Raw genomic sequence first — 12,060 nt, forward strand, 5'->3', positions numbered from 1 at the left:
GAAGGTGGCATCATGTACTGTGTATTCTTATGAATGGTTTCTTTCCGTCAGCATAATGATTTGAGATTTGTCCATGTTGTGTGATTCAGTGGTTTATTCCTTCTTATTTCTGAAGAGTTTTCACACATTGTATGAATATACCACAATTTGTTTCCTCCTGACCAGTTTCTGCTATTATAATTAAAACTGTCCACATTTACAATCTTTGTGTCAAATATATTTCTATTTCTTTAGGATGAATACAGAGGAGTGAAATTTCTGGGTCTTATGTTAATTGTATGTTTAACTTTATAAGAAACTACCAAACTGTTTTCCAAAATGATTGTATGGTTTTACACTTCTATCAGCAATGTTTAAAAGTTCCAGTTACTCTGCATTCTTGTCAGTGCCTCGTGTTGTCATTCTTTTTAATTTTAACCCTTAATTGTGGGTGTATCGTATGTACATTTCTCTGATGACTAAAGCTGTTGAGCATATGTCATGGACTTAATAGACATTTACATACTTTGTTTTATGTAATATCTATTCAAATCTTTTGCTCATCTAAAAAAATTCTGTTGTTTTTTCTATTGAGTTATAAGAGCTCTTTACATCTTCCAGATACATGTTTTTTTTTTTTTTTAAAACAGTGTTTTGAAAATTATTTTCTCTATTTCTACAAAGAACCTGATGGAATTTTCATTTTGATTACATTTAAATTATAGATATATCTGGAAAGAACTGATATCTGACTAATATGGACCCTTCAAATCCATGAGCAGTTACACCTTTTTAAAAAATTTTATTTTACTTTAAGTTCTGGGATACATGTGCAGAAGATGCAGGTTTGTTACATAGGTATACATGTGCCATGGTGGTTTGCTGCACCTATTGACCCATCCTTTAAGTTCCCTCCCCTCACCTCCCACCCCACACCCCCCAACAGGCCCTGGTATGTGGTGTTCCCCTCCCTGTGTCCATGTGTTCTCATTGTTCAACTCCCACTTATGAGTGAGAACATGCAGTGTTTGGTTTTCTCTTCCTGTGTTAGTTTGCTGAGGATGATGGCTTCCAGCTTCATCCATGTCCCTGCAAAGTACATGATCTCATTCTTTTTTATGGCTGCATAGTATTCCATGGTGTATATGTATCATGTTTCCTTTATTCAGTCTATTGTTGATGGACATTTGGGTTGGTTCCATAACTTTGCTATTGTAAATGGTGCTGCAATGAACTTAACGTGTGCATGTGTCTTTATAGTAGAATGATTTATATTCCTCCGGGTGTATACCCAGTAATGGCATTGTTGGGTCAAATGGTATTTCTGGTTCTAGATCCTTGGGGAATCACCACACTGCCTTCCACAATGGTTGAACTAATTTACATTCACATCAACAGTGTAAAAGTGCTTCTATTTCTCCACAGCCTTTCCTGCATCTATTGTTTCTTGACTTTTTAATATTTTTATTTTGACTGGCATGAGATGGTATCTCATTGTGGTTTTGATTTGCATTTCTCTAATGATCAGTGATGTTGAGCTTTTGTTCATGTTTGTTGGGTGCGTAAATGTCTTCTTGTGAGTAGTGTCTGTTCATATTCTTTGCCCACTTTTTGATGGAGTTGTTTGTTTGTTTCTTGTATATTTGTTTAAGTTTTTTGTAAGTTCTGGATATTAGACCTTTGTCAGATGGGTAGACCGCAAAAATGTTCTCTTATTCTGTAGGTTGCCTGTTTACTGTGATGATAGTTTCTTTTGCTGTGCAGAAGCTCTTTAGTTTAATTAGATCCCATTTGTCAATTTTGGCTTTTTTGCAATTGCTTTTGGCATTTTCATCATGCAGTCTTTGCCCATGCATATGTCCTCAGTGGTATTGCCTAGATTTTCTTCTAGGGTTTTTATGGTTTGGGTTTTACTTTTAAGTCTTTAATTCATCTTGAGTTAATTTTTGTATAAGGTGTAAGGAAGGGGTCCAGTTTCAGTTTTCTGCATATGGCTAGTCAGTTTTCCCAGCACCATTTATTGAGTAGGAGATCCTTTTCCCACTGCTTGTTTTTGTCAGGTTTGTTGAAGATCAGATGGTTGTAGATGTGTGGTGTTATTTCTGAGGTCTCTGTTCTGTTCCATTGGTCTGTGTGTCTGTTTTGGTACCAGTACCATGCTGTTTTGGTTACTGTAGCCTTGTAGTATAGTTTGATGTCAGCTAGCCTGATGCTTCCAGCTTTGTTCTTTTTGCTTAGGATTTTCTTGGCTATATGGGGTCTTCTTTGATTTCAGACTAAATTTAAAGTAGTTTTTTCTAATTCTGTGAAAAGTGTCAATGGTAGTTTGGTGGGAATAGCATTGAATGTATAAATTACTTTGGGCAATATGGGCATTTCACGATATTGAGTCTTCCTATCCATGAGGATGGAATGTTTTTCCATTTGTTTGTGTCCTCTCTTATTTCCTCGAGCAGTGGTTTGTAGTTCTCCTTGAAGAGATCCTTCTCATCCCTTGTTAGCTGTATTCCTGGGTATTTTATTCTCTGTGTAGCCATTGTGAATGAGAGTTCATGCATGATTTGGCTCTCTGCCTGTCTGTTGTTGGTGTAAAGGAATGCTTGTGATTTTTGCGCATTGATTTTGTATCCTGAGACTTTGCTGAAGTTGCTTATCAGCTTAAGGAGTTTTTGGGCTGAGATGATGGGTTTTCTAAATTTAGAATCATGTTATCTGCAAACAGAGACAATTAGACTTCCTCTCCTCCTATCTGAATACCCTTTATTTCCTTCTCTTGCCTGATTGCCCTGGCCAGAACTTCTGATACTATGTTGAATGGGAGTGTTGAGAGAGGGTATCCTTGCCTTGGTGTCAGTTTTCAAAGGAAATGCTTCCAGCTTTTTCCCATTCAATATGATATTGGCTGTGAGTTTGTCATAAATAGCTATTCTTATTTTGAGATATGTTCCAGCAATACCTAGTTTATTGAGAGATTTTAACATGAAGGGATGTTGAATTTTATCAAAGCCCCTTTCTGCATCTATTATCATGTGGTTTTTGTCTTTGGTTCTGTTTATGTGAGGATTATGTTTATTGATTTGCATATGTTGAACCAGCCTTGCATCCCAGGGATGAAGCTGACTTTATCGTGGTGGATAAGTTTTTTGATGTGCTGCTGGTTTCGGTTTGCCAGTATTTTATTGATGATTTTCCTGTTGATGTTCATCAGGGATATTGGCCTGAAGTTTTCTTTTTTTGTTGTGTCTCTTCCCAGTTTTTGGTATCAGGATGATGCATCATACAGTGAGTTAGGGAGGAGTCTCTCCTTTTCAATTATTTGGAATAGTTTCAGAAGGAATGATACCAGCTCCTCTTTGTACCTCTGGTAGAATTTGACTGTGAATCCATCTGATCCTGGGCTTTTTTTGTTGGTAGGCTACTAATTAGTGCCTCAATTTCAGAACTTGTTATTGGTCTATTCAGGGATTCGACTTCCTCCTAGTTTAGTCTTGGGAGGGTATATGTGTCTAGAAATTTATCCATTTCTTCTAGATTTTCTAGTTTATTTGCATAGAAGTGTTTATAGTATTCTGTGATGGTAGTTTGTATTTCTGTGGGATCAGTGGTGATATCCCTTTCTAACTTTTTATTGTGTCTGTTTGATTCTTCCCTCTTCTTTATTAGTCTAGCTAGTGGTCTATGTATTTTGTTAATTTTTTCAAAAAACTAGCTCCTTGATTTATTGATTTTTTTGGAGGGCTTTTCGTGTATCTTCTTCAATTCTTCTCTGATCTTAGTTATATCTTCTTGTCTTCTGCTAGTTTTTGGATTAGTTTGCTCTTATTTCTCTGGCTCTTTTAATTGTGATGTTAGGGTGTCGATTTGAGATCTTTCTCACTTTCTGATGTGGGTATTTAGTGGTATAAATTTCCCTCTTAACACTGCTTTAGCTGTGTCCCAGAGATTCTGGTATGTTCTCTTTGTTCTCACTGGTTTCAAAGAACTTCTTGATTTCTGCCTTAATTACATTATTTACTTAGGAGTCATTCAGGAACAGGTTGTTCAATTTCCATGTAATTGTGTGGTTTTGAGTGAGTTTCTTAATCCTTAGTTCTAATTTGATTGGACTGTGGTCTGAGAGACTGTTACGATTTCAGTTATTTGGCATTTGCTGAGGAGCAGTTATACCTTTTCATGTATTAAGTCTATAATTTCTCTCAGCAGTTTCTATAGTTTTCAGCATACAGATCTTGAAGATGTTTTTTATTAAATGTATCCTTAAATATTTTATGTCTTTGATGCTATTGTAAATGGTATTTATTATTTGTTGCTCATACATAGAAACACAGCTGATTTTTGCATATTGACCTGTAGTCCTGCTCCCTTGCTAAATTCACGTATTAGTTTAGCTTTTTTGGGGTAAATTCTTTAGAATTTTCTACATATGTAATTATGTAATCTGTGAATATAGACAATTCCGCTTTTTCCTTTTCAATATTTCTGCTGTATTTCTGATGCTTTTGTTGCCTTATTGCACTGACCAGGACTTCAAGTACAGTGTTGAGAAGTGGTAAGAACAGATGTATCAGCCTTGTTCCTCATCTTAGGAAGAGTCTCTTTCACCATTAAGTGTGAGTACTGAATTTGTTAAATGCTTTTTCTCTACATCTAACAAGATAGTTATACTGTCTTTCTTCTTTATTCTGTTAATGTGATATATCACATGGTTTGATTTTCAAATATTAAAGCAACTTTGCATTCATGAGATATGTCATGACCAAGTGGGGTTTATTACCCTGTTTATGTACTGGTGAATTTAATCTGTCAATATTTGGCTAAAAGTGTTTGTGTCTGTGTTCCTGTGGAATATTGATCTAGTTTTATTTTCTCCTAATGTCTTTATCTGGTTTGGTGGCAGGGTGACACCTCATAAATTCAGTTTGGAAATGCTGCCTCCTTCTTTATTCTCTGAAAGTTTGTGAGGTTCTTAAACCTTAGAATTCATCAGTTATGTCAGTCAGTGTCTGGTCAGGAGACAGAAACCATGCCAGGACCAGTCTAATGTTAAGAATTATTAATTAGTAATGAGATTAGCCACTCAGGGGTAGAGAGAACTCCAAAGAATACAGGAAGAGCAGATGTAGAGACCAGTCACTTCCTAGGCTGGGGCAGGGTACTCACAGGGCAACAAACTCGGAAGAGATCCTCCTTACATGACTGAGGCTCAGATCTCACTGCAGATAGTATAGTGTTGATATAGTGTGACCCTGGAATGGCCTAGAGTTTGCTGAGATGCTGTGTGCTGGCGTTGGCAAGTGGGAAACTGTCTTCTGGGGTATGTGTCAGACTCATTGGGAAGCTCCTTTTGGAGTGCTGCTGAAACTCACTAGGAAGCCACCCTTTGTGATGCTGGTGAAACTTTCAGGGGAACTACCTGCAGGGTTGTTGGTGAAAATCCCTGCAGAGTAAGTGCCACTGGTTGTTCCAGCTCCTACTGGAAGAGATGCTTCACTGAGTGTCCCAAATGCTGCTTGCTAGTAGCCACATGCCACAGAAGCAAGAAGGAAAAAGCACACTGGGACAGAGAAGAGAAGCTCCTTCCTCCTGCAGGGTCCCTTTAGTAACCTCTGTTGATAAAACTTAAGTATGCCACCTGACACAGGAGAAATGTTGACAAGACACAGCTCCAGTATCATAAAGCAGGTCACATGAGTGGGTTTGAGGCTGAGAAGCTTTAACAGATACAAGGCTGTTCCAATTTTTCTATTTTTTTTTTTTGAGATGGAGTCTCACTCTGTCACCAGACTGGATTGCAGTGGCACAATTTCAGCTCACTGCAACCTCTGCCTCCTGGGTTCAAATGATTCTCCTGCCTCAGCCTCCCAAGTAACTGGAATTACAGGCGCACACCACCATGCCCAGCTAATTTTTGTATTTTTAGTAGAGTCGGGGTTTCACCGTGTTGGCCAGGGTGATCTCGATCTCCTGACCTCGTGATCCACCCGCCTTGGCCTCACAAAGAGCTGGGATTACAGGCGTGAGCCACTGTGCCTGGCCAATTTTTCTATTTCTTATGTCCGTTTTGACAATTTGTCTTTTAAGGAATTTGTCAACTTCATCTAAATTGTCTAATTTATTGGCATAACATTGTTTAAAATATTCCCTTATTTTAATGTCTATAAGACATTCCTGATATGGCCAATTTGTGCTTTCTTTTTATCTTACTTGGTCTAATTAGAATTTTGTCAATTTTATTTATCTTTCAAAGAACCAGTTCTGAATTTCTTAGACTTTTTTGTGTTTCACTGATTGCTGCTTGTACCTTTATTATTTAGTCTACTTTCGGATTAAATTTACTCTTATTCTAACTTCTTCAGATGCAAGCTTAGATCTTCGATTTTAGATCATCTTTTTAAAATATGTTAGCATTTAACACTAAAATTTAAACATTTATTTAGTTACATCTCACATATTTTAATATCCACATTCTAATTTTCATTCAGTTCAGAATATTTTCTAAGTTATCTTATACTTTTTTGGACTTTGTGCTAATTATTGTAGAAGTTCAATGTTTAATTTCTAAGTATTTGAAGATTTTTCAGATAATTTTTTGCCATTGATATTTAAACTTAATTCTGTTTTGATTAGAAAATATGTTGTGTTTCCTTTCAACTATCTTAAATGTATTTAGACTTGTTTTATGACCCAATTTATCTTAGTCAGTGTACCCTTAAAAATAATTTGCCTTCTTCAGTGATTGGCTGTAATGTTTTACAAATATTAATTAGGTCATGTTAGTTGATGGTGTTGATGTCTGTGACTTACTGATTTTCTCTCTACGTTTACTGTTAATTACTGAGTGAGAAGAGTTAAGATCTCCAAATACAGAAAATGTGTGTTTTCTATTTCCCTGTTCAGGTTCAGTCTGAAAGGTTGATTTTCCTGGGGCATTCTAGCTTTAGTCTAGCCCTGTTCTTAAGGCATGGAATTCCCTGAGAGCTGAATGAGTTCTCTCCACTATATTCGTTCACATCTTAAATATCTTCTAGCCCTGTGATAATTTTGATAGTTGTTCAGCTAACACTTTCTTGATTATTATTTGGCCCAAGGGCTTTCACACTGTGAATGCTTAGTTTAGAGCTAAAGACACAAATAGACCGACCTCCTCTGAGATTTCTTTTTTTTTTTTTTGAGACGGAGTCTTGCTCTGTCGCCCGGTCTGGAGTGCAGTGGCCGAATCTCAGCTCACTGCAAGCTCCGCCTCCCGGGTTTACGCCATTCTCCTGCCTCAGCCTCCGGAGTAGCTGGGACTACAGGCGCCCGCCACCTCGCCCGGCTAGTTTTTTGTATTTTTAGTAGAGACGGGGTTTCACCGTGTTAGCCAGGGTGGTCTCGATCTCCTGACCTCGTGATCCACCTGTCTCGGCCTCCCAAAGTGCTGGGATTACAGGCTTGAGCCACCGCGCCCGGCCCCCCTCTGAGATTTCTGAACCTCTTTTTCTACATAGCACCCTTCTCTCAGATACTCAGCACTGCAAATTTCAGGTGCTGCAGCCTCTTTGAACTCTGATCTTTATCTCCACAGCTCCACAAGACCCATATGCTCTGCATTTCCCCTCCCTGCACTGAAATCTGGTAAATGGCTCTAGACAGAAATGGGGGATCACAAAATTCACCTCATTGATTTCTCCGTTTTTCTCTGATCACAGTACTGGGCTTCCTGCTGTCTACTCTCTGAAACTGTTGTTTACAGTGGGAGGACTGGTCCAGTTGTAGTTTTTATTCTCTCAAGGCTGGAAATGGAACTCTCCATTCATTTACTTGAATACCTGGCCATCATGAGTCTTTTTTGATTTTTTTTTTTTTTTTTTTTTTGAGACAGAGTCTCACTCTGTCACCTAGGCTGGAGCTCACTGCAGCCTCGAACCCCTTAGCTCAAGCAGTTTTCCTGTCTCAGCCTCCTGAGTAGCTAGGAATTACATGCGTGTGCCACCACACCTGGCTAATTTTTGATATATATATATATATATATATATATATATATTGTTTTTTTGTAGAGATGGTGTCGTTTTCTGAAATATTTTGACACTAAGACAGTCCCCAACTTATGATGGTTCAACTTAATGATTTTTCTTTTTCTTTTCTTTTTTTTTCTTTTTTGAGATGGAGTCTTGCTCGTCCCCCAGGCTGGAGTGCAGTAGCGCAATCGCGGCTCACTGCAAGCTCCGCCTCCCGGGTTCATGCTGTTCTCCTGCCTCAGCCTCACGAGTAGCTGGGACTACAGGCGCCCGCCACCATGCCTGGATAATTTTTTTTGTAATTTTAGTAGAGACGGGGTTTCGCCGTGTTAGCCAGGATGGTCTTGATCTCCTGACCTCTTGATCCGCCTGCCTCGGCCTCCCAAAGTGCTGGGATTATAGGCGTGAGCCACTGCGCCCAGCCAACTTTTCAACTTCATGATGCTGCAAAAATGATACACATTCAGTAGAAACCATATTTCAAATTTTGACCTTTTCCTGGGCTAGTGATATACGGTACTATACTCTCCTGACACTGGGCAGTGGCAGCAAGCAGTATCTCCTATCAGCCATGTCATCCTGAGGGTAAACAACAGATATTCTGTAGTGTACTGTGTTGCCTGTGTTTTTTGAAGTAATTTTGCCCAACTACAGGCTAATGTAACTATTCTTAGCACATTTAAGGTAGGCTAGGCTAAGCTATGATGTTCATTCAGTAGGTTAGGTGTATTAAATGCATGTTCAACTTGATATTTCAACTTCTGATGGATTTTTCTGGATATAGCTCCATGGTACATTGAGGAGCGTCTGTAATTTGCACCACATATTCATCATCATGATTTAGACACTGTTTCAGCTGGTAGCTGTATTTCAAGTAGCTTTGAAGTATTTGGATATAAAGAATGTCTTATACTTCTACATTCCCTGTGTTGCTGCCCACATATTAATAGGTGGTCATCAAGGACTTGATTTTTGATCAGGTTTGATTAGATAGGCTGTACTGGTAGATGGCTACCAGTAACCATGAATTGTATTAATTAAGTAGACTCATCAGAGCCTCTAAGTGAAACCACTTTGTAAGTGGCCAAAGTTACTTTACACACTAACAACAACACCTGGAAAAGCACCATGGTAAAATTACTGAAGTTGAGTCCTAAAATCTGTGTTGAATGCCAGACCTGCTGCTTATTTCTCTGACTTTGGTTGAATCACTGAAACTGCTCTTTCTGTAAAACAAAGAAATTAAACTGGATAGTCACTGAGACACCTTCTAGCTCTTACTCTGTAATGCTGATTTAAACATGTGTATTTTTAAAATTTAATTCAAATATTTAACTAGGCTCAAGTTGCTTAACAGAAGAGGTTTTTTTTTCTTAGTAAGATTTGCCACGTATTGTTTCCCACATTGAAAGATGACCAGACAGTGCCTTGTATGTTTAAACCTTGGCCAAATGGCTTCATCAAATGAAATTATTTTGCAAATGGATTTAACTTCATTAAATATATATATATATTTAATATATATGTAATATATATGTATATATGTTTAATGAAGTTAAAGATATATATATACACACACACATAAGCTTTATAGCAGATTCCATTCTCTATACATGTGACCTGCTTAAAAAGGACCATCTTTTGTTATCCTCACAGGTCTATTGGTAGTATTTTAAACTATGGGGGCCAGGGGGTCCAAGCATTGTGATGTGATTTACACCACTCCAAATCATGAAGGCAGGATTTAAAAATCATAGTGTTCTACAGCCTTTGCTCATAGGTAGATTTCGTCCTTATACTTGATTTTTCTTCTGCTTTGTTAGTGTTTTACATTCACTTGAAAGAAAGCCTGGCTTTCTTTGTTTGGAATATTATAGTTGAATCATATTATACTGAAAACAGCACCTCTGTTTAAGTCCATAGATAATTTGAAATTGTTCTGAAGTGTTTCCTCCCACTCTTTCTCCCACTCCTCCTCCTCTGTCTCCTCCTCCGTCTCCTTCCTTCTCCAATAAAACTGAACTTGATGCTCCATAGAATTGGTAATTGCTATTCAACTAGGAAAAATGCAAGCACTTTGAGAGATTGTGATTGATTGTTGAACAAGATATTTGAAGTGATTTTTTTCCACCAGGTTATTTATAGTTTTCACATTCAGTGGGGGAGAGAAATATAGAATTAAGTGATTTGAAAATTATATTGAAGAGACCGTTTATTACTTTCTGCATCTGTTTAACAGAATATACTAAGTAATGTTTTTGCATTGTATGGTATATATTTAACAGGATGTGGGTAGTATTTAAGACCATGTTAAAGATTTTATATGTGAGGTGATCCCTTGTCCTTTGGAAATCAGCATAGGCTTTGGCATCTCTGAGTTCATTACAGTGCATTTACTACTCTATTTGATAAACAGGCTGTCTGCCACTCAATTAGAGACCCTACTAGACACAGGGAGAGGATACAAGTTCCTTAAATGTAGGTAAATAATAACTTACCAGTATATAGATGGCACTTCAATGTGGGGATCCCAGTGGCATCCCCCTAAGCAGCATTGCACAATATCTGGCCCTGAGGCTCACAGGGTTCTTAGCTACCTGTGATACTATGTGGTAGCGGTGGGAATATGGTCAGGAACTTTGCAAATGGAAGGTCTCAAGGTGTCTCTCCTCACCTGCCTGTTTCTAATGACTCTGGAGACTAGCTATATGCTTGACTACTCCTTAGGTGGAACTAGTAACAATCCCAGAATAATTTGAAAATTTACTGCAAGACTGAGTGAGTTGAAGGTCACTTTCTCAGGTGAATCCCCTGCTATAGTTTTGGGTAAGGTTTATTTGTCTTCACCAAAGCTCATCTTGAAATTTGACCACCAGTGTGGCGGTGTTGGGAGGTGAGGCCTAGTCGGGAGGTATTTGGGTCATGAGTGGGGGACCCATCAGGAATGGCTTGGTGCTGTTCTTGCAGTAGTGAGTGAGTTATTGCTCATATGAGACTGGATTGGTTCCCAAGAAATGGATTCATTTGGGTTTTTATAAAGTCAGGATGCCCCTCAGGTTTGGTCTCTCTTCACGTGTACCCACTTCCCCTTAGACCTTCTCCACCATCTTTTCACACATCATGAAAGCCCTTACTAGAAGTAGAGCGGATGACCATGCCATGATTCTTGTACAGCCTGCAGAACCATGGGCCAGATCTCTTTTCTTTCTAAATTATCCAGCCTCACATATTCCTTTATAGTAACACAAAACTGACTGAGAGTCTTCTTTCCCTCTTGTAGGTTCAGGCCACAGACCCTCCAGAAGTGTCTTTCCTCTTATATAGCTTATGATTATCTTTGCAAATAATTAAGGTTTGCAAATAAAACTAAGATGATGTGATGGTTAATCTTGTGTGTCAACTTGCCTAAGCCACAGTACTCAGATACTTGGACAAATACCATTTTAGATGTTTCTGTGAAGGTGTTTTTTTAAGATGAATATTTAAATCAGTAGACTTTGGGTGAAGGAGATTACCCTTCATATTGTGGATGGACCTCCTCCAATCAGTTGGAGGCTTTAATAGAAAAAGACTGACCTCTCTATGGAGGAATTCTGCAAGCAGATGGTTTTTGGACTTGGACTGCAATTTGGTGTCCAGCCTGCTGGCCTACCCTGTAGATTTTGGATTTGCTACATGCATTAGTCTGTTTTCACACTGCTAATAAAGACATACCTGAGACCAGGTAATTTGTAAAGGAAGGGGGTTTAATTGACTCACAGTTCCACGTGGCTGGAGAGGCCTTACAATTATGGCAGAAGGCAAAGGTGAAGCAAAGTCACATCTTACATGGCGGCAGGCCAGAGAGCGTATGCAGGGGAACTCCTATTTATAAAACCATCAGCTCTCATGAGACTTACTCACTATCATGAGAACAGCATAGGAAATACCCACCCCCATGATTCTATTACCTTCCACCGGGCCCCTCCCACGATGTGGGAATTATGGGAGCTACAGTTCAAGATGAGATTTGGGTGGGGACACAGCCAAACCATATCACTACACCTCTACAATTCCATGAGCTAATTTCTTAAAGTAAATCTCT

At 38.6% G+C, this 12,060-nt stretch overlaps 1 long non-coding RNA gene across 1 annotated transcript in view; it reads left to right on the forward strand.

The window, feature by feature from the left end:
* The first annotated feature begins 4,009 nt into the window (after window positions 1-4,009).
* The window catches only part of LOC117071577, a 41,901-nt gene continuing 33,850 nt past the window's right edge, over window positions 4,010-12,060 (forward strand). Inside the window, exon 1 of the long non-coding RNA XR_004432362.1 lies at window positions 4,010-4,589. This is a non-coding gene — a long non-coding RNA (uncharacterized LOC117071577). The remainder of the gene's footprint in view (window positions 4,590-12,060) is intronic.

Source organism: Trachypithecus francoisi, unplaced genomic scaffold, assembly GCF_009764315.1.
Source record: "Trachypithecus francoisi isolate TF-2019V2 unplaced genomic scaffold, Tfra_2.0 Lachesis_group3, whole genome shotgun sequence".
In the NCBI taxonomy this organism is placed as follows: Eukaryota; Metazoa; Chordata; class Mammalia; order Primates; family Cercopithecidae; genus Trachypithecus; species Trachypithecus francoisi.